Consider the following 25,454-nt stretch of genomic DNA (forward strand, 5'->3'; position numbering starts at 1 on the left):
AAAATTAGTGTTGCTAGATCATTGCTGTGGTACAGTGGTCACACAGGGCCACTGGCAGGTGAGTTTTTAGGAATTCAGCTGAGAAGGTTCAGGGAATGAGGAGTTGCTGTATGCCAAGCTCCCAATAATCCAGGCTTATTTTTAAAACGCCTTACGGCCCAAATTGCAATGTTTCCAGCTGCCTGTGCAAAATATGAACATATAACAAATTAACTTTTTGGGACCCAGTTTGTAAATCAGCGTCTTCCTCTGTGGATGCTGCGTTGATATATTGATGAGAGATTTCAGTTTGCTTAAAGAGCCCGTTCCAGAGCTCAGCTCCTTGGGCTGCATTTTCAACACATCACCTCTTTACCTTTCCATACATAAGTAAAGATGCTATCTGAAGATTATAGTTTAATTTAAAAAAAAATCAAGCTTCTGTCTAACATCTCTAAACATACGGAGTTTAAAAGTTTGGTTAAAGATAAGATTTTCTGGAGCTTATGCTTTTCATGAATGGTTACACTGCAAAACAAGAGAAGAAAAAGCTTATGGGCAATGTAATATACAAATTTAAAAGTGTGTTGGAAAGATGATGGGGCACTAAAACGAAAAGTTATGTTATTCTCTCGTTTCCCATAAAAAAAGTAGAGAGAGGAAAGAAATCCACATCTGAAATTAGATGGAACTCACTTTGCCTAGTTATTTTGAAGGAATCCATACATGATTCTCTACATTATTTACACCTAATTATTGACACAAAAGCCTCTGTTTTAAAACTAAATTGTTCTTGGGAAAGAAAACGGTGTAGATTAAAGGAATGAAATTTTATATATTTGTTCTAGTTTGGAAACCCAAACAATTGTCTGGGAAGATTGCAAGGTGTGGACTTTGCAGCATTCATCCATTCTGGCTGTTTGTGATTATCCTAAGCTCCATGGAATTCAGAGATCAGAAATGCTCAACAAACGGGAGGTTTATCTGTATGGCTGCTAGAGAAGCCAGAAAACGATAATATGGTTTGAATGGGGTTTAATCATTCTGAAAGCATTTGGAGGAAGAGCCCACGGTGAGTTTGGGTGGTTTTGATTTTTGTCTGATTTCATCTTGAGTTTCTACCTGCAGCCCTTTACCTCTGGAGACATTACTTCCCCTAAATGATCCAGAAGAAAATGTCTCTTGCATCAGGATGGCAAGGATGGCTCTCCTTTGTTCAGCTTTAATTCAGGCCTCCAGCACCTACAGCCTAAATTCTCATAGTAAATTTTGGTTTTGTGCCAGAAAGAAAGACAAACTGACATCTGGTTGCAGCTGACAATTATAAGTAATCTATGAAAGTAGGTACCCAAATTGATCGTAAATTCAATGATAAATAATTCAGTTTATCCACATTTAAGTACCCTCCAAATTTAACAACATGTTAAATCAATTTCCTCAAGAGAATGCATTTCTCTGCAGTAGGCTGTGGCTATTTTAGTATCCCTTGCCCTTTTCTGGATGATGGCAACTCAGCTTTTGGATGCTGTTTATTTTCTCAATTGTCTGGTATCGCCAGAGCTGTTTGCTGACAGGGGGAGTGGAGTGTGGTGGGTATCACCTGTGCCAGATTTAAAATGCCAGCTGGAAAGTCACTGAGACAGGGAAACGTCTGATTTCATTTCCAGGGGATACACTGCATACTCTGCATAAAGATCTGGGAGTGCTTGGCCAACACTGAGCTTGGTGGCCCACTTACTGCTTCTACACTCTATTTTTTTTTAAGTTGAAAACGTGTTTATTTTTGGCCATGGAATGCCCTTTGGAGAAACATTGCTTTCTAATTTTCCTCCCACAGCCCAATCTGCCTCTGCTCAGCAACTCTGTGGTTTCCCCTTCTTGAGTGAACTGCTCAGTTGTGTAGAGAGGGAAAGAGATATTTTGAAAGCTTTTACCTCATTCTCTCTCCAGGATTTAATTTGAAATCCTGATACTCTTCCTGACTACATTTTCCTCCGGCAGAATTTGGAATTTTAGATTTTAATATGTCAAGAAAAAACATCAGTGTGTATATCTCCAGACATATATGTCCTATTTGCAACCTCAAAAGATAGTTAATGAAAGCACTTGAATAAATTTTAAAAAAAATAAAAAAATTACCAGGTGAGCAGCAGAAAATATTTTCTGGTGAATATTTTTTGTGAAGGTGAAGGCAGGTGCAGAATAATGTCACAGCATATTCAGAGGAAATAATTTCCAGGTTCAAACAAGGAATCAGCAGATCTCCAAGAAATGTGTAACTCAGATCCACCTCAACCATGACTAAAAGCTGAGTAATTTTCACAACAATTGCTATTTGCAACAATATTCTTGAGCCCAGAACCATTCTATGTAGAAGCTGCAAACACTTGGTGAAAGTAATTGTCCAAAAACCTCATAATTCTGTAAAATTAAAAAAAAAAAAAAAAGAAGAATAAATTATTTGTCTGCTTTCAATAAATATTTATGTGCTCAGTATTCCATTCCCATGTAATAAACTCAGAGGAATTCCAAGACACCCAGAGACTGGTGAGAGTCCGTGAAACATGAGTGTAACACAATTCATACAACAGGAATAAAGCCACACAGTCATGCTGCATGAGCTGAAGGCTGTGGTATGTCTGGAAATTAGGAGTGCTCTGGGGATATTTAGGGAAAAACACATTTTGCTTTGTGGAAAGCAAGAATTATTAATTCGTAATCTCCTTCTAATTGAATTTCCAAACCACGTAGATTAGCAATATATTTATGGTATCTTGATTCAGCATGGTGCAGTTGATTTTTCCAGCCTGTACTTAGCAATTTTCAAAGAATCCTTCGCACTGGTGAAGTTTCACAGGGGAAAAAAGAAAATAAGATTTAGAGCGTGAAAATTCTTAACAAGGTTGCAAGCCTTTCCCCCACTTTTTTTTTTACAAAATTATTTTGACATGGTTGCTACATACTGAGAGATGTACTGTGGTTTGTGGCTTGGATTTCAGTGCACTTTTATGCTTCGTTATTTTCTTTCCTGGTGGCTTTTCATGATACCAAAAAATTAAAATATCCATGGGCCTGAAATTTTTTGGGTAGGATGCAGCTTAAGGTAAATGCATGCCTTTGTTTCTGATTAGGGCTCCACCAGGTACATCATGTGCACATAAAGGTTCTGGGAAGAATTTTGCTGCTTTCTTCCTCATGGATTTCCTCTGTTAAGAGGCTGCTGCAAAGCTGTGGCTAAAAACAAGTTTTCATGGCCTGGGCATGGGGCAGAATGTCAGCTGCTGTAGTGCAGCTGTTTCTGTAATGTGAATATATTTACCTTTATCAGTAATAATCTCATAACAAATACATTTTTTTTTTCCTGCTGAGATGCTTTTCCCATAGAACTAAGATGATTGGCATTGACATTAACTATGCTGCTGCTTTCTAAGTCCATACCTCTCATATCAGCCTTTCACACATTTTATTTAGATCAAAATCATGGTAGCTGGGCTGTGACTTCCTGTGGTACGTTGTGTGTGCTTATTAAATTCTAGCACAATACTCTTTTCTTTCCCAGACCTTTGAAATTTCATCACCATCCAGTACTTCATTAAAGGTCATTTTCTCTACCTGTAAGGAGTTCAGTTATTTCCTCTATGTTATTGATGGTTTTGTTTTAATAAATGCGACTTTATTACCGTAACTCCTTCAATTGTAGAACATCTATCTGCAATATCTACTTCTGCAATGAGATGACATGAGACCTTTTTCCTCCTTCACTGGGATGGACACCATCCTTATCTGGAATTGGAAAAAATCATAAGTTATGATTTTACTCACATTATTTCCTCATTTACCCTCGTGGCTAAGCCCTACACCTCCATCACCTGGCTGTCTCTTCATTTGCTGCTACCAAGTGTCCCTGTTTGGTACAAGTATTTATTTCACTTCCATCTCCTTTATTAACTAGCTTTTGGCATGGGGAAGCCTTCCCTAATGAGGAAATCCCCATTATCCTTTGTGTTTCCCTTGGTTACTTTTAAATTTATCTTTATTAATTTATTAATTATGAATTATATTATTTCATTATTTATTATATTATTTTATGTCATTAATTTATATATTCATTTTTATCCATTTAATCTAGCAGATTAATTTATTTTATATACTAATTTATATAAGTATATTATATATCTATATATTAATTTATTCTAGTAGAACAGATTACCTGATTTCTTTCCCTTTGCTTTTTTTGCTATCCAACAATTTCTGACAATTTTCCCAGCCTACTCATGGCTGGGTGAACTAAACCATTTGGAGCTGTCTTTAGAATAACTTGAGTTCAAGTAAAAACATAGTGATAACTGCTGAAAGTCCTACAGAAGTTATTGGAGATGCAAATAACTCGGGAAGCTTATAAAACAGTTTATATCTTTGCTTTTCTATTTCTGTCATGTACATATTGGTAGTTTGGAAATTTAAATACAGAAAAATAAGGGGCAAAAAGTTTCTGGTTGGGTTGTTTTTTACCCACGGAAAGGTGATGTTGTAGTGGGTAGAGAATACATCTAAATGTTTGCTGCTTCATCAACAAAAAAATTTTATTCCTTCCTCCCATTTTTGAGAAGCAGCTGGCAATGACTGGGGAAAAAAATGATGAATGTTTGTGTTAATATCAGCATTAAGTGGATTTTGGTGTAGGAAGAGGTAATGTCATGGGTCATAAGGGAGTGATACTAATTGGAAGCTTTGTTAAGAATCTCTGCTTGCTTACACAGATTTTAGCACCCCCTACAAGACCATTTATAATTAGACTCAGCAGAGTCATGGCTTCAGATTTTTCTCTTTCCTATCAGTACAAAGAGCTTTTCCTTTCTCTGTCACAGTTGATGCAATGCATTGCTTTATTTTCACACATTACCTGCAAATTAAAGGGCCAAAAATACAAATTTTAACAAAAAAAGAGACTTCCCCCAGGACAGAGGAGATTTTATGCTGTGTCTTCTGGGTTGGACCCTCTGTCAGGAGTGTGGTTCTTGCTTCCAAGAGACTGCACAATTTTATTAATTATAGCAGCTCCTTAATGAGCTTCCAGTGAGGCAGGTGCTCATCCCTCCCTGAACCATTCATCAAGGGAGGCGTGAGGGCATCTAGAAGATGGTTCTAGAAGGAAGCCACTGTCCTCCCCTGCTGTTCTCTGCTCTGATTTGGGGTCAGCTCTGCTTTCTGAGGATGCCCTCCTCTTCCTCCTCCTCCTCCTCCTGTCCATACTCAGCCTTGCCACCCAGGACAGGGATGGGGAAGGCCCAACCCTGCTCTGTGTCTGGAAGGGAGAATTAGCAATAGTAAAATTTCAGAAAAATCATACGGGCTAGGGTAGTGCTCCTGTGCAGAAAACACACAGTACAGCAACAAAAAACCAAACCAAACTAAACCAAACCAACCAACCAACCAACCCAAAAACCAAAAAAACCCCAAAACACCCCCCTCCCCAAAAAAAGAAACCCAACAAACAAACAAACAAACAAAAAAACCCCAAAACCCCCCAAAACCAAATAAACCCCCAACCCACAAACAAACAACCAAACAACAACACCCCAAAACAAAAACCAAATCAAACTAAGTAACTAAGTAAGTAAAAAAAAGGAAGTGATTAAAAAAGGTTTCAGGAACTGTGAGGAAAAATCGCCAGAAAAATTCCCAGAGGTATAAAGGGAGCCTTTAACAGAGGAAAGAAAAAAACCTTCCAAACCAGAAACAAAGAAGATATTTTTTAAAAAAAAACTTCACAGCTCTTCTGACTTCTCTTTTAAAAATCAGTTACCAGTACCAGAGGTGACTGTATTTCTAATATGGTTTTATTTAAAAGCTTTTAAACAATGCTGGGGAAAAAAAAAACCCCAAACCTGCTACTCAGCTTGACCTTAGCTTGGTGTGTTAGCAGTACACATGCTAGGAGGCCTTTTTGGTAACGAGAAGCAGCTGTTTCTGCCCTCAGCACATAATCTACAAAGCTGTTCAGTGGAAGTGAATAACTATTTATTATCCCTTTTCTTGCAAAACTTTCAGGACTAAACAGTAGGGTTCATAAGCATGCCAGAAATAGCACCTCATTTTCCACTGAATAAGGTCAAAACAAGTCATTGGAAACTGATGATCACTTACTTTAGCAAATAAGAAATGCATGAAATATCCAGTGCAAAACAACCACCGAGAACATCTTGCTGTCCAGCATTGAAAAGTGAGCAGCTCCTGGTACCTAACTGTTGGGATTTTTCCTGGATGACATCACTGCTGGATTTACAGTCTTGTCAATGTTATGTCATGTATCTCCTTTTCTCAAAGGAGATTTTTAAAAAAAATCTGAAAAGAACATCGGGAAGACCAAAGAAAACAGACTCAGGACACAGCCTCTGTTCCTCTTTTCTTCATGGGGCATTGAGAATTAAAAATTACTAGGATTTTAACATTTTTTTTTTTTTCAAAAAAAAAAAAGGTATTTTATCCACAAAAGGAGGCGTTTCACCCACAAAATCTTACGCCTTTCATGGGTCTTTGTGAAAATCCAAAGGAATGTTAAAGTTTCCTCTCAGTAGGGTGCAGCTGCTGTCTCAGAGAAGTCTGAGCCCAAAAGTTGCCTTTGCTCTGACAGTCTGAGCAAGAAGAGGCTTCCTGAACCCATGTGTTTGGAAAGCATTAAACCTGATCTAAAAAATGATGCCACTTCAGGAGGATTAGACAAACCTGAATCACAGCCATTAAATCATACAGATCCCTGTGAGTGTCAGCTGCAATGGCCTCCAGAACTTCTTAGCACAGGAATTTGTCTGAGAGTGCAGTGGGGGCTCATATGGATCAGTTGCTGAGTACTAAATTCTCAGAAATTCACAATACAAAGAGTTTCCAGCATAATTTCACAAATTCAGTCTGATTTAGAGGATATGTTTGTAAAAATGGAAAGTATCCTTAATAGCCACTTTCTCCCTGCTCTCACCATGATTTCTGGTATCCCTTAGAGGTTGTCAGGGTAAAATCTGCCATCCTGCACTGACTGATTTGGTACTGGAGCTGTGAGCACTGTGACTTTGTCACAGGTGAGTGGATGACAGAAACAGCTGGGGAACCAGCTGAGAAGTCTGGAAATCTCCTGGGAACTGGGCCACCAGTTGAAAAGACATAAACCTCCAGAGATGTTGGATAAAGCACTGAGATTCTGCATTGACAAAATATAGAATTGCTTTTTCTGCATGAAAGAAATAAAAACCCCAAACCAACAGCCCCCCTGCCCCCCCAAAAAAAGACTTGTTAATACCTGTTCTGACTTCTCTAAAATAAAAGTGAATAGATTTTTGAATGAATGGTTACAAGTTAATTTCTCTACCTGAAACACAACAAACTTGGTTTTGTTTGGCAGGTTCTTGGATTTCCATTTGGGTTAATAGCAGTGACGTTTTATTTAAAAAAGAGTATTTTAACTCACGTTTCGCTTGTAATAGGGAAGCTAAGAAAGGTAGCTGTCTTTGAGGAAATCCTAATATGTCTTTCTCTTGGGTTTTCAAATTGTAATTGACTTGAATGACTAACTCAGTCCTGAATTTGAACTAAATAACTAAACATGTATTAAAGTAGTTGAGGTGTTTTTCTGCTATAAGTTTTAATTAACATAAGACTATGGCACAAAGAATTTTTGTTTCCACAATAGTTGCCACAGAAACATGACCCACCTCTAACCTTATATATTGCAGAATAAATATGAAAATGGTTAATGACAGAGCAGTATTTTCCATTTAATAGTTCTGAGAAAATTGGAAGCATATGTTTAAACTGTGTGTCTTCCCCCCCCCCCCCCCCCCCACTTTTCATTTATCTGATAAAGTACAAATGAGAGCAGGTTCAGGTCTTATTAGCTCCTTCAGTAACTGAAGGATTCCTATTTATACCTGGCTGCTTTGGCTTTCATATTTCCCTGGTTGCCTAATTAGGCAGCAAAAGGAACCCCCTGAGCTGTGTGTGAGGAGGTGACAGGGCACAGCTGAGGCTCTGCTGAGGTAAAACGGGGGGACTCCTCCTCCTGAGGGGCTGCAGGGTCTCTGGGAGGTTTTGGGGGCTGTTGGTCACTAAATGCTGAAGGGATGGGCATGGTCAGTGAGGTCCTTGGGGGAAAGCACCCCCACTTTTGCAGAAAGCTCAGGATAGCACCGGTGCAGAGCGTGGCAGCTTCACCACCTTGTGTCTGCTGCTAATGAGAGATCACCCTTAATTAATATGAGAGATCTCCTTAATTAATATAAAGTCATTAATAAGAGCAAAACACACCTGGGCTGTGAGGAGCATTGGGTGAGTGTTGGAGTTGTGTGGAAAAGGGACTGGTTTTAATTAGTCCTCATTCTCCTGAGGGAAGCTGAAGGAGGAGCAAAGCCACATGGACAGATGTCAGACACAGGCTGGTATTTTAATGGTTGTTCTCCAGCTGTTTTGTGCCATCAGAAGGGTCTCACCTGGGTATTGCACAAAGTTCACCACACACAGGTGCGTGCACACCCTCCTAGGAGATGTCTGAAATGCCAAACCTGCATTTTGCATCCACTGCTTGTTTCCTGTTCCTGGGCTGCAGTGCTGGAGCCTGACTGTGCACCATTTCCATGGTTCCTAAATTTATTTGGCTTTCCCAGGCTGGTTTAGGGAATACAGAGCTGAAAGCACCATCCTTCCCCCTTGATTTGTGCATGTCTGGGATGGCAGACCTGCTGTAGAAGTAACAGAATGAGCTTAAAGCTTTAGAGGTTATCTATTTTTTTAAAAAAAAATGCTCTTGAGATAATAAAATGTGTCTGGTTGTCATTGGAGGGAGTGGCACTTTAGAAATGAGGAGCACTGCATTTTGGGCATCATTTTGCAACCAAGATCTTTGACTGACTGTTTGTACTTATTTGTGTGTGATGTGAGGCAGAGTAGTGAATTAAATGCTCCATCCACCAGAAACAAGTGAGGGGCCTGGTTTTGCAAACCCTGAGTAGTACTGTTGGCATTTTCTGTGGAGGTGCAATCTGGGTCTGTTCTTTAGAGGTTTTCTGGGTGTTTTTGCACTGCAGAGCGGACTGACCCAGCATCTGCATGGGGCACACATGTGGTGGGCACACTGTGCTCAAAGCCTGGTCTGTGTGCCTCTTCAAAGACCTGTGCTGCTCTGGCTAGGTTTTTTTTTTTGTTTGTTTTTGTTTTTTTGTTTGTTTTTGGTTTTTTTTGTTTGTTTTTTTTTTTTTTTTAAGCTCCCAAGCTCTAGATTTTACTTTTGAAATTTGACTGGCAGCACAGGTCAGCGAGTCGAGTCACAAATCCCTCATGCCGATGTCTCCCTTTCAGGTATCAAACACAAGCATGTTTGAGGAACAGAGCCCTTCAGGCTAGAAAAATAAACACTCAGATGAGACCCATTCCCCACTGCTACCACAGCCCTAACTCACAGACAAATGAAAACCTGATGAAGGATATATGACAGGACCTCTTCCACTCCCCCTCCGTGACCTCCATCTATCAGGAGCACAACTGGCCTGTATCATGGCAAGCAACGCAGACAACCATCAGTGCTGCCCATAAATCACCTGGATCCTGCAGTTATGAGCTCCCCACAAAACCCCTGGTCTTCAGCAAACCCTTGGATGAGGTTTGCTGGTGCTGTGCTCCTTAGATCAGAGGTGCCCTCCTCACAGGGATTTCTGTGGCTTCATTCCTGGGCTGAAAAAGCCTCCTTTGTGCTGCTGCCGAGGCACCCACCACCACGGGGAGCGTGGGACAGATACCTCTGGTTCCTGGGAGAACACAGAAGGTTTTTTAAACGAGTGGTGCCTGTGCAGGAGCTGCTGTGTGCACAGTGGCTGTAGGCAGAGCTGTGCTGGGTAAAGCTCCTGGCCTGCTCTGCACGAGCTGCAGTGCCTTAGGATTTTAGCTTTTATATTTTTCAAATACCTGTACTGCATTGGTGCCCAGCTCTGAGCTGCATGCAGAGTGTCAGCCACTGTCCTCACACTTTGCTCACACACAACAATCCCTCTGGGCCCGGAGCTCAAGGACACCCCACAGCCTCAGGCCCCAAAAGCAGGAACAAAAGTGACTTGGGGGGAGCAAACTGGGGCTAAATGACTTCATTAGCTGAAGCTGTAATTGCATTATTATTATTATTATTATTATTATTATTATTATTATCATCATCATCATCATTATCATAATCATCATCATTATCATCATCATCATCATCATCATCATCATCATCAATATTTTCATTATTATCATTATTATTATCATTATTATTCCATTATGTGAATGGACCCAACTTATAACTGAAAAACTCTCATCCATTTTGGGTGTTGCCCCTGGCAGGACTTCACCTGCCCTAAATGTACCTTTGAAGGCCATTAACAAATACCTACTGTTATTTTCTTAACCTAGCCTCTGTTCCAGGTAGCCACCCCGAGGCATCAGGAGCCTGGCTCAGCACCTTTAATTATCTCACCCCTTTTTCGCCTCTTTCTTCCCCCCTGCCATGAAACACAGGCAGTTTTCAAAAAATGGAGAAACTTTCTTTTCCACGTTTTAGCCATGGATTCTCCATGCTGATAGTAATAGCCCCAGTACTAACATGGTAATAATTCTCTATTTTATGCCAATTTCTGCAGTGTGAATGGGATTCCAGTTGGTCCAACACAGGTTTCAAGAGGCCTGAGCCCAGGGAATATTCCATGCAGGAATAACACCTGTATTCCCCACAGATGGCTCCGTGGCCAATCCTTGCATTCCACCACAGAGCCCTGAGCCCTTTGTACAACACAGAGTTGGGAGCAAGGTGTTCCTGCCTTTGTTCATTCCTAGCAGGAGTTTGCTGCTGCATTGCATAATTTTAAATCTGTTTTTTAAGTGGACAGTGCAGCAGCTGCTTCTGCGCTGAGAAGAGAGATGCTTGCGACTGTTGGATGTTTCAGCCCAGCCTTTTTCACTTTTCCTTTTCCGTTTTAGTGGCACTGTGATCAAGGGACGCAACATCTCCCTTGATATCATCATCCTGCATGCTGGCTGTCACTTCTGTCATTTGGCTTCCTGCAGGGTGACAGATACATTGCTCTGAGCAAGCAGAGACTTCTTATCAATCAGTCAAACGTAGTTCTGCTTACACTGAGCAAGCAGCATTTACTGGCTTATGCACCAGAATAAAAAGACAAGGGAAAAATTTAAGCTGTGGTTTTTTTGTTGTTTCTTTTTTTTTTTTAAATCCTTTCCAGAAGTGATAAGAAAAGCATCAGTTTTCTGTGAGAAACAGGAACTGAACATCCAGATTTAAATTCTGCTTTGAAATACGGTAGTGACAGTGTTGTTGTGCGTGGGAAGATGTAGGAATAGAAATAAAGTTTGTAGGGAGGAGCTATAGTATTTGTTAAATCAACTGGTAGAGTATTAGAAGAAACAAGGTTTAGGGTATGAAAAAAGGAAAAAAAAAAAGGCTTTTCAAGGTCTGAAACGTGAGTGTGAAATACTCAACTAGGGAGTAACCAAATGCCCTGATCTTGCCTTGATTGTAGTAATCAATTACCAATTTGTGAGCCAAGAGGGCAGCAACATCTAGGAGCTGAGATAGTGGAAATAGTGGTCAGCTGTTCCTTCTGTGGCCCTGGGTCGTTATCCACAGAACTCAGCAAAGAGCAAAACATTTTACATACTTGGGAAAAAGTGTTAAATTAGAGGAGGAGTCACTGAGCATGGTCTGCTTAGAAGGGAAGAAAAAGCTCTTTTTGCATCCTGTCCTGAAACAAAGTTATAGCTCAGAGTCTGGAATACCATTGTGGAATGATCAAACTGTGCTGCTAAAAGACTCAGGCGTCATTTTGTTAATTTTATTTTGCCTTTTCCTCTCACTATGACATTAGCTTAATCATAACAACCCTTCAGTTACCTTCTAAAAATCCTGGAAGACCCAGGCATGGATGAAGGCTCTTTAAGCAAAGTCCCTGATCGTCCTCAAGGTCTCCTGAAGTGCTTTAACATCAAAAATGCCTGTATAATGTGCAGGTCAGGGCATGTATTTATAGATTTGGCCTGAAACTCTTAGTGTTTCGCCAGAAATATCTCGCTGCTACTTTCATAGATAATTTCACCTTCTCAGGATCATTCCTGTGTTTTGATTCTGTGTTTTGGGAGGAGCCAGGCAAGGGATGAAGGGGGTGATGGACCCACATCACCACCTCCATGCAAACACCCCAGCCACTGGTGGAGCTGTGCCAGTGGGAAAATCCTGCCCCTAAATCCCGGGGCAGAAAAGGCCTTTGTGTGGGTCAGAGGAGGGATTTCCCCCACCCCCTGCCTTGTCCCGCTACAGCTGGATAAACAGGGTTAATTTTAATGCCTCTTGTTCCTCAGATCCCATTCCATATGTCCTAATTAACCCTGTCTAATTCTGGCTAAAGGTTTCTGTTAACACCTTCTTTTCAGCACTGAACAAACAGCTTGGTGCACAGAGCCCCATTAGCATGCAAATGCCCAAGCTGGACTTTGTGCTGGGCTTCATTAGTATGGAGAGATGCAATTCCCAGTGGGAGGTCCTTTGGACAAGAATTAGTGCAATTATTTGGGTGACAGCTCAATATCTCGTGGGTGGGGTGAGCACTGCAGCATTTTCTTGGAGTCTTCTAGCGAAAAATGAATTTTCTTTGAGAATGCACTGCAGTCATTTGCTTGGCTTTTCTGCTGAGTAGACACATTGACAAGCAATCTCCACAAGTCTGAAAAATTCCAAAAAATTTAAGTCACTTTATGTGAGGGTTTGTGTAAGGCAGCTTTTGAATGTACAGGAAGAGTTTTCCAGGGCCAAATTGAAGAAATGTACTTTAAGAATAATTTTTAATTGGTCAGAAAGTGTAGATATGTGTGTGTCCAGTAAAATAAATGTGCCTTGGGTTTTTCTGCTGATTTTCCAAAGAATCAAACAGAAAGCTTGTGAAACGTCTTCAGTTCAATATTAAAAAAAAAAACCAACTCACCCAAAACCCAAACAACAACAGAACTATCCCCTGCAGCTGATTATAATTTATCATTTAATTTTAAATTTTAAGATCTGAGCAGTTTAGAATTCATACACACAAAATGAAGATAAATTGATTAATCTAAGAATTTTATTACTTGAGCTCCTTTCCTCCTGTTGTACTCATTATGAATTACTGACTCTCTTTGGTGAATGTAGAACATCAATACTAGTTATCTTTAATTTTAATTTAGAAAGCAAGATGTTTTCATTATCTTACTCATTCTAACGTACAATAAAGATATAATATTTGGCCTGTAATGTTATAATGGGCTCAGCCGGGTTATAAATAACTGTCTAACCTTAGGATATATAAAGGATATATAAAGGGATATACAATTAGCTGTGTGACCAGTTAAAAATGTTTTTAGAGTGGCTCAGTGATTCTGAGGAGAATGAGTCTCACTAAGAGTGGCTTTGCTGTTTTTTATATAATTGGAGGTAATTATTACATTTCTTGCAGGAAGTTTTATGCATTTTGGACCTGTAGCACATTTTGGGCTGCAATACTGCCCATTGACAATTAATTTCACAGCTTTATTATTGCAGTCCATAAAATAAAGTATTATAGCCTTTAATTAATTGCTGCCAGGTCCTTGAACAGTCTATAATTATTTATATATTTCTATTAATTATATAATTATTCTATATTTTTATTTATTACTTTTATGATTAGTTTTATAATTATTTTGAGAAAACACGAGGCGACCTCTCTTTCAGCCAATGCACTCTTGAAATGTGTCTATCAGTAATCTTCTCTGAAATAAATATGCCAGATATCGTCAGTTTCTCTTCTCATGGAGCCCTTTCCATGTTTTTATGCCATTCTGGAGAGACCCTTCTGTTTTTTGAGAGACCCCAGTGTTGGGGACGAGTTCTCCGCTGATCTACTGACTCCCTAATCCCTTGTTATAAATGTTATAAAATTGTAGAATTTTATGCACTTGTGCTTTATATATAAATGTCCTTAAAACCCCACGTCTGTCCCTGCACATTTCAAAAGATATTTGTACAGATCTCTCCATGGTGTCACCAGATTTTTTTTTTTTTAAAATGAAATTAATTGTTTTCCTGCTGTATAAGACATTATTTCTTACAGTACCTACAGTTTTTTGTCTTTTTCACCTGCCAAGCTGGTGTATTTTCAAATATATCCAAATTGAGTGTTCTCTCATCTCAGCAAATTGGAATATTTTTGCCTCTATTCAGAAATGTTTTTTTTCTCTTCTGGTGGCTCTTTCTACCATACCTGAATTTCTTCTTTAGAGATGTTCTTGAAAAGCTCTCTACTGCCAAGTACAGTGCCTTTGCAGAATAGCATCTATTTCTCTCATAATTATTCCTTCTCCTTGTCTGTCATTTCCTATGAAAAGTAATCCATTGAAACCTAAAATATATATATATATTACATGGAAAAATGAGGGTAACAATTTTTTTCCTCAAGGTATTAATTTCTTTGTTTTATGCCAGTGATATTTGTCACAGAACCGTGGTTTGTGCAGCACCACAAACATTTTCCAGGGGACAAGAGGACAGGTTGCTCTCCAGATGAAATATTAACTTTCTGCATAGTGTCCTGAGAGGTATGATTTTACCTGTCTTCTGTAGACTGACAACTGTGCCTGTTTCTGGTTATTTAATTCTTAAATAACTTTAATTTCTTAATTCTTAATAACTTAATTCTTAGCAGGGTAATGACTGAGCTGGGTGGAGAACAAAGCAAGGGAAGACTGCAGGAGTTCCCCAGTGAATTTTTCTAAATAAAAAGTTATCTTAATTTTAGATAACTTCAGAATGGACAAATCTGAATTAAAGCCATTGTACATAAATTAGATTATCTAAATGATCCAGGTAACTAATTAAAAAAATAACACTGTCCCCCACAACCCCTCCATCTATGATAAGAATAGTAGGACAGAAGGCCAAAAAATGTAGTTCCAAATGTAGACAAAAAGACAATAGTTTTGTAAAGTCTCTCTTCTCCTTCCTAAGGAGAACTTTCCTAATTTTCCAGGTTAGTGTGCTGGTGGCAATATACTGTGCAGCAGTATTTTTCCAATGCATACAACTTTACAGTGCTAAGAAATTAAAAATTCCATTTTCTTTCTTCCATGAAAAGCTGAGATCTGACTTTAGATTAAATACTTCCATCTTTTTTTTTTCACTTGAAAAAATGAAATTTTCCTTCTAAATTTTAATTAAATCAAAAGCAAAACCGTAATTTTTTTCTGTCTCAGAAGAACAAAGATTTCATCATTACTTTTTAATTTTTTGTCTTTTATAATTCTGTGATAGTTGCTAGGAATATCTTCATTAACGAATTTGCAGTATAGGAATCTGAGATTTTCTCAATCCACCTTGTTCCAGTCACTTCACAACACAAAATAATTTGTTTCTATGGAAAATTCTTACAGGGAATTGACCTACCAGAGAAAGCTCCAAAAGGAAAAGAATAAAAGCTGTCCACACTGGTTTTATTTGGAGAGGACTCTTCTGTGGTCATGCCATTTTCTTTAAAAAAATCCCCTCCCAACTGCAATTTTTGGATGAGGTGGTGATCTGATATTGGGATAAAGGTAGTACAGAGACAGGCCATAATGGAGCCAAAGTCAGATGTATCCTCAAAAATAAAATAAATACAATATTCAGAAATAAAAACATCTGTCTTCCTCTGCCCACGTTGCTCAGCATCTTTTTGCTCAAGCTGTTAATATTTAGGGAGCAAAGTTTTGGTGTTTGCAGATTGTTTTGAATTCCTCACTGGGGTTTTCTCATGAGCTCCCAGCACATGTAGAAACAACTGCAGAGGAAAAGTCTGCCAAAAATCCTCATTTTGGGTGGGGGCAGGACCCCCTTGTGCCTCTCCAAGTCACAGCAACAACTCATTTCTAGCACTTAACGTCGCAGTAAGTGCACATTACATGTGTACTCTGCATGAACTGCATTTTGAAGTAAATGAAGTTACAAGCCTTGTTCCTTAAATCCATCTGACTCCCAGCAGAGCATATGTAATGTCTCATAACAGACTGCAGACAGGATAATATTTCTGCCTTTTGAATTACCAACAAATCTAATTAATGAGTTTTAGCCCCTTTTTAAAGGAGTGCTTGGCCAAGTGGTTTTGTTTTCTTGTTAAATATTATGCACAGAGTTTCTTGAAAAGTTACCAAGGTCATGTTAATAAAAGCTTACCCTCTAGCAGATTTATTTCAAATGTATGATATGGGGAGAAACGACATTTTCAAGCAGTTTGAAAAGGAAAAAAAAAACCAAACCAAAACCCTACGACAAACCTGTTAGGATGCAGGCTATCATGAGACATTTGCAATTAATGCAGTTCCAGAAAGTTTGGTTTTAATAGAGGGTTTTCCTGTCGCCTGCAGGAGTTCACAGCTGTGGGTTTGGAGCAGCACAACCAGACTTTGTGCATTTCTGTGATTCAGCATCTGTGGTACCAGCTACCTCATCCATTGTAAGGGTTTGAGGAGATCAGCTGGGCAATCTTATATTTCTGAGTGTGTACTGGAGTGTCACTATAAATCTTGGCTGTGAGGTGGGACTGCAACCAGGGCTGGATTTTTGCTGTTTGTTCCATCTCTACTGGTGGGCTGAGAAGCTGAAAAAACAATTTTTTAGGGGTGGGGAGTATAATGGGGATACATTTGGCCTGCATATATTTGAATTTTTCAAGTGAAATGGAAAAAAAAATCAAAATTTGTTTTAGCTTAAACAGCAGCTTAATTAGTATTTAATTTAACCCACTCTCACCCCAAAAAAAGCAACCAAACAGAAAAGCATTTAAGAGTGAAACATTCATGTGCGCTGTTGGGAAAAAAGAAATTTAAAAAATTGAAATGAAAACGTGATTTTTCTTTCTTTTACTTGGTTAAAATCCTTTGTAAGCAGTTGATCATGGTCTTTATCTTGAGGTGTAGATTAGGGGTTTTAATGTAGGTTTCTGCTCACACTAAAATAGTTGCAAAATAATAAATATAGTAATATTTATTTGTATATGTATATTCACATACATATGTATATTTATATTTGTATTTGCATCTGTATATTAATATTTATTATACACATATAGTTATATTTACATTAATATTTATATTTATATCTATATTTGTATTTGTATCTATATATTTATATTTACATTTATATATTTATATTTATATTTACATTTACATTTATTTTTATTTATAGTAATGATTTTGTAACTTATTTATTTATTTAATAAATTCATTTAATGATATAAAAATGATTCAATTTATTTATTTAACTATTTTTTTTACTTAATAAATAGTAAAATAGTTGCAAATATAATGGTCCAGGGGCAGGCTTGGGTCCGTATCTTGCACAGAACTGAAGGCAGAGAGAGAAGCCAGTCCATAGGGAGCTCTTTGTAGCACAGAAATTATGGAGACAGTCTTACTTGTTTGAGCAAGATGAGACAGCTGGAAATAAGTGTTTTTATAACCCTCCTGCACCCACTGATTGGAGAGAGAAAGGCCTGGAATCTTTGGGCTGTGGTGATGCTCAGAACCAGGGGCACCAAGTGCACTTGGAATAATTTCGAATCCTGCTGGATATTGAATGGCTGACTGCAGCCTGTGGCGTTTGTGAGATGTCACCCTGAAAATTAAACCTTCTGATCTTGTTTCCATAGTTTCTAGCCACTTTCCCAGGAAAGTAACTATGAACATAGATGTTTATACGTTCTTTTAAAGAAATGTCTTTTGATGGACATTTCTCACGACCAGTGTGGTTGGGAAGGTGTTAACCTGACTACCCAATCCCAGGTCATTGTCAAAAATCTATAAATACTGGAGTCATGGAAATTAAATCATTCTTTTTCCCTATCATACACTGAGTTGTGAATAATTTTGTGTCCTACAGCGACAGTGGGGTTTTAATTTGCAGTGTGATTCCCGTGGGTGCGTTCCTCACCTGCAGCCTTGGCACCACGGCTGGAGGGTGTTGGCAGAACACCACTGCTGCTGCAGCCATCAAATCTCTGCTAACTGCCCTCACTCAGGACTTCAGCCCTTTAAAAGGCTTATTAGAAACCTCTGAATGACAATTCTGCCCCACAAACTGCAGTAGCGCAGCTCAAGCATCACACTGTGCTTTGAAACTTTATCCCTTCCTGTGGAAGCTGTCACACTGAAGATTTTTCAACCTTAATAATCTCATGATTCCACAAAATCCGCCTCAAGGCCTTATTCTGTATAGCTGAGGGGATGAGGAAGCAGAGGATGTAGCAAGATTTTATCCTTAATTTGTTCCTTGAATATCTTTAAAAATAAATCCATTGTTTTGACAGTATTGGAGAGTAACAAAGAGTTACAAGGTTGTGCTTTTTGGGCTCTTCCTCAGTGTTGCGGCCTATATGCCTTCTCACAGACTTTCATCCAGGGATCTGCCTAGGGACATTTAGTCAAGTACTCATTTTGAGTGTACATTATGAGGCAATTAAATCAGAGCTGCGCTCCTCAGAGGGGAGATCCGGGGCATTAATTACCGAGATGTCATGAGAAGCCGTGGTGAATTAACTCAGCTGGCTCCAGCTTGGACACCCAGCCAAGGCTGCAAACCCTGCGTGCTCAGGGGGGAAAGGCAGCCAGGAGCAAGGAGAAGAAACGCCTCTCAAACCTTCTGGGAGACCTGGGAGCTCCTCGTGAAGAAAGAAAGCAGCTGCTGCTGATCCTTCAAAAGGAAAACGAAGGAAATGCTGACAGCACCCATTGGTTTTAATTTTCGTGTTGTTGGCCCTGGTGAGGAAAGGCTGGGAGAGCTGGGAATGTGCAGCCTGGGGAGGAGAAGGCTCCGGGGAAACCTCAGAGCCTCTTCCAGGGTCTAAAGGGGGCTCCAGGAGAGCTGGAGAGGGATTGGGGACAAGGCATGGAGGGACAGGAGCCAGGGAATGGCTGCCAGTGGCAGAGGGCAGGGCTGGATGGGATCTTGGGCAGGAATTGTTCCCTGGCAGGGTGAGCAGGCCCTGGCACAGGGTGCCCAGAGCAGCTGGGGCTGCCCCTGGATCCCTGGCAGTGCCCAAGGCCAGGCTGGACATTGGGGCTGGGAGCTCCTGGGACACTGGGAGCTGGCCCTGCCGTGGCTGGGGTGGGATGGGACAGACTTTAAGGTCCCTCCCAGCTCAAACCATTTCATGACTCTGAACCTGTGATTCTGTGCTCTAGCAAACTGTTTAAAACTAAAAATATTCAAAATCTGCAGTTTAACAAGTTCTTAGTGTGTCAGGCTCCTTGCGTTTATGTTACACACACTTTCTTGTGGTTAATAAGGGTTAATATAATAATAATATAATAATATAATAATAATAATAACAGAAAAATAAAATTTGAAAAAAGCTTTCTAAATTAATCTAAGGGTGAGCTTTGAGTAGCAAAACCTTGAAAAATCCAGCTGCTGCACCGTGCCCCGTAAGGCACACTTTAAAGAATTTAGCCTGACTTCTTCATGACTGCCAGGTCGTGGAGAACCAGTGAGAAGGTGGCTGTGAAACATGATTAATTTCATGCTTTCCAAGACAGTCAGCTGTTTTGTTTTGTTTTTCTGAGCGTTGTGGGTCTGGCTTACAACTTTGACAGCCTTCCTGCTTTCTATGTGACGAGGGGTCAAGCATGATGGCTGCAAGAAGACATTCCTGTATGATGAGGAGGAGGAGTGTAACTTTTCTCTAAAAAGTCCGTTTTCTGTTTCTTTGTTTCTGCTACATCTCTTCTGTATTTTTCTTTTTATTCTTGGATTTCTCAGCCTCCTTTGGACTGAATTCTTTTGGGATCCTCTCTCGTGGGGAGCTCTGCTTATCTCAGTTCTTATGATTCGAAGAAAACTCTCGAGCTCGTTAGAATCTTGTTTCTCGTGTTTATTAGAAGGTCATCACAAAACTGAACAGGTCTCTCCAGGCTGGTCACAAGGTTAATCTTTGCAATCTGGTACATTTCTTTCTTCTGATGGTACAAACAAGGCCTTGTGGCACACTTCGTATCTGATGCACAAAATGGCCCCGAACTATGCAGTTCTTTTATCTTTATACCTATTTTTATTTCGTTATCAATTAACAGTAGACACGTATATTATTTTTCTTAATGACCCAATGACCCATCACCTCTGTGATGCACTGCGGCATTTTCTATCCAATCACTGACTATTACACAAAAACCTCTAGGAGAAGAACATGAAGAAGAGAGGAAGGGACAAGAGGCAACACCCTAAGTCCTCCATCTTGTCTCCTGTTCTCTAAACTACTTTTTCACCCAGTGATTTAAAAAAACTTTCTAATCTTACACTTTTAGCTTTTTTCATCTAACTTTAACATTTGTTTTCATGTATCACCATGAAAACATGCTCATGAATTTCATATTATATGAAATTCAGTGTTTTTCTGGAACTAAGTATCAGAAACAAGGTCACACAATCTGTATCTCAGACTCCAACAAGGAGGAGGAGGAGGATGAAGAGGATGGAGGACCTGGAGGACCATGACCAGCAGTATTTTGGGTGGAGGTGAGAAGTGTGAGAGTGGCACAGCTGGTGCCAGGAGCACAGGAAAAGCTGCAATTGGTGTCTGGGACGTTAGCGTGGGTACAGCACTCCTGAAATGCCTTTGGAGGGTTTGGAGGGTTTTTTGCCCATCTGCCTTGGAAATTCAGCGCTTGCCTGACAACACTGTAGACATTCCCAGGGATGATGCAGTCCTAAATGAAGTGTAGGCAGGGAGGATTAAATCTTCAGATGTTCTGAAACTGGGGGTGGCAGGTGAAGGGCCTGCAGAATGTGGAATGACAGCAGAGCTCAGGTTATGAACTTCTGATGGGAAGGTGCAGGAATCACCCAGGGTGATGCTGGAAATCAAGCTGAGAAGGAGGAGGAGATGGGGAGCAAAAGACCAGAGCTTGTTTTTGAGAAGTTGAAGTTGGGCAGTGGGTGCTGGGAGAGCCACAACAGCATGCTGTGAAGTGGGCCAAGGATCCTTGTCAAGGATGGACCTGTGGAGCTGCTCAAAACAGACATCATGGAGCTGTTCTCAGAGGGGTCTGGGGAACCACAATGCTGACACTCAAAAAACCTGCTGGATTTCCCTTTTTCACTTTCCCTGTGCATTGTGTGTGTCCAGAAATTCCACTGGCCACAGCACCCTCCGTGCCAGGGCCCCAGCAGGCCATGTGGTCTCACCAAATCGTTGTTAGCAGAGAAATACTGCAAGAATCAGAGAATTCCAGACTGATTTGGATTGGGAGGGACCTTCAGGTCTGTCTCATTCTGCCCCCAGTCATGGGCAGGGACACCTTCCACCATCCCAGGCTGCTCCAAGCCCCATCCAACCTGGCCTTGGGCACTGCCAGGGATCCAGGGGCAGCCACAGCTGCTCTGGGCACCCTGTGCCAGGGCCTCCCCAACCTCTGAGTGAAGAATTTAATCCTAACATCCAGCCTAAATCTCTTCTCTTTTACTTTAACTCCCTTTCTCCATGTCCTGTCACTATCTGTTCATGGGAAGAAAACTGAGTGTGGCCCAAACTTCAGCCTGAACCTGCCACAGGAAAACTAAAGTTTGGCAAACTCACAGCTCAGATTCCTCTTCTAATAGGTTTGGAGCAAAAAGCAAAGAATCTTGAAAGCCCACAAATATTTGTGTTTAGCAATTCAGTGGTTTTATCTCTGCATGAGACCAGGCTAGGGTAGAGAATGCTTTGGAAACACAGATTAAAACAGCTCCTTAAATATCAGTTCCCAAGACCCTCCCTGAAGTTTCTCATGGCAATTTAATTAAATTAAGAGAGTGAGTTTGACTAACACCTCTGAAACTCAGGGACTGAAATACCTCTAACTTCACTCCACTTATGCAATGTGCCTGAGTGAAAATACTGAGAAATGTTTTAGTATGGGTCCCTTCTCAGCATGCCAGACTGTTTAAAATGTGTCTTCTACTACTACTATTATTATTATTATTATGACTATTATGACTATTATTATATTATTATTATTAAATATATTATATTATATTATATTATATTATATTATATTATATTATATTATATTATATTATATTATATTATATTATATTATATTATATTATATTATATTATATTATATTATATTATATTATATATTCTTTTCTATTAATAACAATAATAATAATTTATTTCTGAATTCTTCATCTAGGAAAGCCAGTGGGAAGCAAAACATACTTGTGTAAACCAGTCCAGAAATCCCTGCCTGTGAGCAAGCTGTCCTCAGACTAAGCCTGAAGCTAGCCTGCAGTCTGACAAGCCTTTGGATTAATTTCACCCTCTCCTTGCTAGCAAATGGGAGGATTTTAAACATCCTTTAAAGCTTTCTAAATGAGTGGTTTTCTGAAGTTCTCTTTCTGCTGCAGAATACTGTGATTTTCGAGGTGTAATTAGCGGTTGTTCAGGTTTGGGTTAATTGGCATCAGCCAGGGCTGGCTGCACCCAGTTTGCTGAAGATAAATGTATTTTAGGTGCTGTTTGCAACACCCAATTTATCTGTGGTGAGCTCTGCTATGGGGTGAGGGCTCTCAGCAGCTTCCATGTGCCCCATGGTGGCAGAATGATGTGGAGGGGACACACAGGGACGTGCTGAGACAGCCAGTCTGGTTTTGATACCACAAAAGAAATTGAGTTTGTCCTAGCTCTCCTTGCAGCTGGAACCCAGGGCAGGTACCTTGGTCACTGTGACATCTCCAGGGACATTTCTGGGGGTGATTTTACCGTGTGGTTCATCTCTCCTTGTAGTTTCCAGTCAGTCTTTCCTCCAAGGTATCAAGCTATAGATAAGGTTTCCTCTTATCAAGGACAGGAGGGAACGGCCTTTTCCACCAGGGGAGGTTGAGACTGGAAGTTTTCTTCACTGAAAGGGCTGACAAGCACTGGAATGGGCTGCCCAGGGCAGTGGTGGGGCCACCATCCCTGGAAGTGGTCTAAGGGCATGTGGATGTGACACCTGGGTGCGTGGGTTTGTGGTGGCACTGGGGGAATGGTTGGAATCGATGTTCTCAGAGGACTTCTCCACCCTCAATAATCCTGTGGTTCCCATCTGACCCTGCTGGCACGGCAGGGCTGAGCTGCAGTGGCTGGGAGCTGGGGGAACAGAGGCAGACACACCTCCAGAGGGGATTTTTCACTCCTATCCTGGATGAATCAGCTGTCAGAAGGGGATGTCTCTTCCCCCTGACTGCAGAGGAAGAAGGAGCAGCTGGTGTGGGCAAGGCTGTGGGTTTCCAGTGAATGGAATTGGGTGGGGTGAGGCTTGCCTGCAGGAGATGGGTGTGGAGGTGCAGCATGACACTTGCTGTGGCAAGTAGACTGGCAGTGGTGTCACTGTCCTGGGAGCCAGGAGGCCACCAGGTTTCCCTTCACACTTAATAATGCCCAAAGCAGCTGTTGTTTTGGGGTGCAATTCCTCCTGCAACTCACACTTGTTCTCCCACAGCATCCACAAGTGTCTCTGTGTCTGTTCCTCTGCGGCCTGGGCAGAGATTTCACTGGATCAAAAGGTGCTTTGTCTAAATTCAGCAGGCATTTTTTGGGTTTTTCCTAAATTCAAGAAGCATCCTCCTCCCCCTGGAGCCAGCACCAGCACAGTCAGGTGCACTGGACCTCAGGTACCAGATACACCAAAGTGGAGACTGCAATCAATAATTCACCTTGTCTGCCACGCCTGTGGCCTGGGAAAGCTTCAAGAAACTCCTACTTCCATTTTACTGGTTTTCCTCAATTAGAGAACCCTTGAACACCTCAAGGAGAGAGGTTTTCCCATCCCATGTGATGCTTTCTCACGTTTCTGTGGGAAAATTTCATAAATTTGAAGTTGAAATTTGAAATGAATCAGAGTTTCTGGGTGTAAAATATCCAACACCTCTTGCCAGATGTATTAGGGATGCTTTAAAATAGAACTGTCTTGTTCTGGGCATTGATTGTTCTGTGAAAGTCACTGATCTAAAAGTCAGAGAAACTATGCATTTGATGATTATCCTGATGTAAGAAGGAGTTTCTTGATGTTGTCCCATAAATAGTGCTTTAAAACAGTAAAACATAACAAGTAAAACATGAAACAGTGAAACATAAAAGGTGGAGGCATGAGAGAAAATGCAAGGCTCACAAATTCGTACTCCTTGTGGAAATCAGCAGTGGAAATGTACATGAAAGCTGATTCTGCCACCCAGACATCCCCATGAGCTGGCACTGGAAGCCAGTGGCACAGGCTCAGCCTTGACTAATCTTGTTTAAAGGATCTGGCTTACAAAGGGAAAAAAAAGAAATTTAAAAAAATTAAAAAAAACAAAAAAAAAAAAGGGGTCTAATAAAAGCACCCAAGGATTTCGAAACCCAGCACAAAATTGCTGATGCAAAGGAAAATGTGAAAAAATTCCAGTGTGGGTCTGTAAAGTCACAGGCTCAAAGGACCTGAGCAACTGCAAATGCAGTTCACACATCCAGCGTGAGGAATAATTAACAATATTAAGTGAAAAATATGGAAGCTGAGCACACATAAAAAGAGGGGGAACGGGCATGAAATGTCCTACTGCTTCCAATAAAACCTCTCTCAAGAGCAGCCAAAATATGTCCCTTCACAATACTTTTTTGGCACAAAAGGCAATCTTTGATGCTCTGAATGGTCAGTTGGCTGCACAGGGGATGAAAAGAAGAGACACACAGAAATTTGGACTCACAACATCTATTTCTCACTTCTGTCATTTTTACTGGATTTTTAAAATATTTGTCATATTGAAACTAGTAGGATTTTTTTTTTTCTTTTTTTTTTAAATGAGTGAAAAGCTCCTTATTTGAGCCACAGAGCCTAAAAAAACAGGAGCCAGGAATCAAATCCAGTGTGAATACACTAGATCTAAATTCTTAACATAAATGATAAAATTTTATGTAAAAAAGCGTTTAAACTTTTCTTTTTCCCTAATTGAGATCTACCCTTCTGCCTCTAAACATTTATGTTTATGATGAATAACAAGTTTTGGCTGTACTTAATGGTCTTTATTAATATTGTCGTACTGGCATGGATTTCTGTTCCACTAAAGGTGCCAGGACTTAGGAAATGCTTTCTAAGAACACAGAGTTTTATCCAAACACAACTGATTTCAAAATTATTGCTTTGCTTCGCAAAAAAAAGACCCCAAAATAAAATTAAAAAAAAAAAAAAAAAAATTTGGTGCTAACATCGTGTTTAATTTTGTGGGTTGGAAGACATTAGTATTAATTTTATGCTGATACCTATTTGTTGCTTATATCTAGTCATAGCAAAATGCACATCAAAGGGATAGTCTCGTTGCATTTTTATTATGGAATAATAAAATATTTTAAAATGTATTATATTGCAGTATTTGTTTTATTATTTTTGTTTATTGTTTAAAAACTATTTTATTGTTTTCA

Source organism: Poecile atricapillus, chromosome Z (genome assembly GCF_030490865.1).
Source record: "Poecile atricapillus isolate bPoeAtr1 chromosome Z, bPoeAtr1.hap1, whole genome shotgun sequence".
Classification (NCBI taxonomy): Eukaryota; Metazoa; Chordata; class Aves; order Passeriformes; family Paridae; genus Poecile; species Poecile atricapillus.